Genomic DNA, 3540 nt, shown 5'->3' on the forward strand with positions numbered 1-3540 from the left:
CCAAAAACGTCGGTATCCTCCAGACCAGTCTCCAATTTATCGAGCAAAAGCAAACCGTTCCTCCAGCTATCATCGGGATTCCACCCCGTCAAGTCTACGTTGTTTATCCACTAAATGGTCTCTCGGATCTCGTTGAATCGTTGAACTGCTAAGTGCCACGAGTTTATTGCCTTCAGCATTTGAGAGTCGTATACAACTCCGCCCGTTTTAACTGAAACGGCAGCCGTAGGGATTCTTTGATCGAAATCACTAAACCACCTATTCTGAAAAAACAACAATCTGAGCTTGGCACGACTCGAATGTTTTGGTAGGGAGGACAGATCGAATTGTCGTGGCATCTGTGCACTGCATTTTCCTCTTCACGGCGACTCAAATTTGGCTGGAGTGTGTTTAATTTAGCACCTTCATTCCCTCAGAACTTTGCAATTTTGTACCAAAAACCTGTGTCTTGGGCGGCCTGCACTTTGGCCATAGAAGGTATTAGTCCATCCGCCACTGCTTCGACTCAACCTTGACGTCTGATTCAGACCTTCTCTGCCGGCTTCCTTGCGAGCTTATCTGGCAGCTTAAGCGTGTCCTGCTCTTTTCTTGGAGGGGGAAACCATCCAAGGAGCTGGGCTGAGAGCCTTCTGGATCCGACGATGCCTCAGTGTGCTCTCTTGTACACGCTTCCACCTGCTCTTCCGTTTGTATAGGCTTAGGTTGTGCACGTGTATCCGACTATGCAGCACTCTGAGATTCAGTATCACGTTCCTCGACGCGCTGAAACTCAGCGTGTTCATTCGGGTCTACGCACACGACTTCTTTCTCTTCAAGCTGCTGCAAGTCGGTGTCTTGGTGTAAGGAATCGCGAAGAGTGGCTGGAAAAATGTTGGTGTGTTCGGGTACAGTTTCAGACTGTGTAACATTTTCAAAGTGTGATCCACTTGACGAATCAAATCTGTTTTCTCGGGTAGACATCAGCTCATTCCTGGCACGATCATGACCTGTTGGCGCAACACGAGAACACTGGCCGACCCGAACAGCATTCAAAACCTTCAGCAACTCCTGCTTCAAATTTTTGTGCGCGGTGGTGCCCCAAGTAGATCCAATGTCAGCAGCCTGCTTGCCTACATGTAACAGCTCGTTGAATTTCTCGTTCTGCGGTTTGGCACGTCCACCCAATTGTAGGGACATCTTTCTGTCTTCGTATGAGGGCCCTACCGGTTCAAATTTTTCTTTTTTCAGCTTTTTGTAGTTTTTAAACACCCAACGCGGATGAAGAATGCTCTCGGGAACAAGAGCGCAGCTGCCAGTTGCCTTTCGGTAGTCTATGATATGGCGGCACGGAAGAAGCCTTGTCACGCGGAAAATACTCGAGCAAGTCCACACCTGTGGATTCATCATATACGCTTCCTGAATGTCCTCCTCTGTAGCTGCCGTGTACTGTATCATGATGTAGGGGCCCATGGGATAATATCGATATTTAGTCGTGGGTAGAAGCGCAAAGTCGTACTGATGCTTGACGAGTTGTACGGCGTGATCCGAATTAGTGTTTGTCAAAGCATTCATATCCGCATCATATTGCGCATTCGTGTTCACGCCAATTTTGCTAACAGCCCGCTGCCACATTCTCTCCTTCACAGTTTGCCAAAAACAAAACAAAACAGAGACGACGCGGTCATCAAGCGTGATGGATCGATTCACCAGCGTTTTCAATTTCTGCCAGATGGACTCAAGCCAGTTGTAGGTCCGATTTCCCATATGCGGGACGTTCCCCCGATAGATAGAGCTCCACGGATTCGTGCAGTTTGTCCAGCTCCGATCAAAATAGTCAAACCATAGCTGCACTTTAGCTTCCGCCCGTGATACTACCTTCATAGCTGAGATCACATCGTCGTGGTTCTTTTTCGAACGTGTACTAACCAGCAGCTGTATGAATCGTTTCATTTTCTTTTGTGTGTACGCGTCCAGGTTGTACTTCGCTTTGGCAACTTCCTCTTGTAGATACTTAACAGCGTGAAAGTGGCACAATAGTATACGGACGCCAGGAAATTCCTCTTCCAAATCCGACAGCTCCGTGAAGTCCTTGTCCACAACTATAACAGCAAGCGAATCATACGAAGGACAACTCTCCTTGAACTGAGCACACGCCAATCGCAACGTTTCCTTCCTTTCGTTTTGTAGCAAGCTGTGCTGTATATAGGCAATAAAACGTGTTAGGGAATGATTTAAAACAATGCACAGTCTAAGACTGGTACACAATCGCAGACAATTCGTTTTAATTTGTACCTGGACATGTTGTCCCTTCCCCATAGCGTCGTAAATCATTAAACTAACAGCTTATAGTTTGATGTATTGGTGTCGTGAGTAGCATCTATCAGCAGCACCTCTGGAAAGTGTCCAAACAGCTGTCGCATGTGAGCGGACTGAATGCATATGCACTCGACTATTTCCTGCAAAGACCCCCCCCCCCCCAAAAAAAAAAAACATTAATAATTTAGCGAAATGAGAAATTAATTCTCATTCTCACCTTCTCGTTTGAAAACACCCTAGTTACATTCCCGGGTTTGGTAAAAAAATCCTTCAAAATGGATTTAATCCGCCCCTCCAGTGACGGTAGATTGTAAAACTCTCGCTTGAGTTTAGGCACCAGGTTGTGGACGTCTTTTCATCATCGGTTCGACGGTAGAATGCTCGGTAATGTATTCGAGGATCCTCTTTCTATCAGCCCCGGCTCGATGGAGTGTACGCACATTTGAAAGTACTTCTTCGTCAGAAACTTGTCGAGCCTCATGGTAGGTCTCATACGACCCTGCGCTGAGATCATGATTATGCAAAGTGATCTGCTTCGGAAAGTGGAGCAAATGGAGGGATCCATTTGCTCCACATCACTTCGGAGGACACCACATCGCTCCAACCAGCCTACCGCCACGCCCACAGGATCGCAAAGATCCGAGGACAGCGAAGACACCTGACCACGCAGTGAGACCTCGAGATACAGTTGCTTCATCACGTGCGTCAAATAAGCGAAGGGCACGTTCGCTCAGGAATAAGCGACAAAAGAAGAGGTATTCGCGGCGCAAGTCACGACGTTCGAGGCGGCACTCTATATCTATGGCTTCAGACGAGGAATCGGAAGCTACTGCTGAGAAACCGGACTCTGCTGTCTCCGCCAGTACGCCTCTTGGAGATGACAACTCGCGAGACGTCCCTCTCCAAGAAAGTGTACGGGTTCCCCAGCTGGACGTGAAACTTTGCGAGTTTGGAAGAGCTGGAGAGCTACTTGGGCAACTACAGCAGGGCGAACGTACCAGGCTTGTCATATTTATATCTCAGACAGCACCACAGTCTCAGAATGTGTACCATTTCGAGACTCTAACCTAACTATATTTTTGTACTCCGCTGTTGTACTCCCACGCGGTACTTGCGACTTCGGGTTAAAACTTGGAAACCACAGAATACAAAAAATAAGCAATACCTCGTGGCAAAAAGGATTTGGGGAGAATATTGGAAATATTAACAACCAAAAACGTCGTTGCTGTAGCACCCACGGTAGAC

Source organism: Phytophthora infestans, genomic scaffold, assembly GCF_000142945.1.
Source record: "Phytophthora infestans T30-4 supercont1.269 genomic scaffold, whole genome shotgun sequence".
Taxonomy (NCBI): domain Eukaryota; phylum Oomycota; class Peronosporomycetes; order Peronosporales; family Peronosporaceae; genus Phytophthora; species Phytophthora infestans.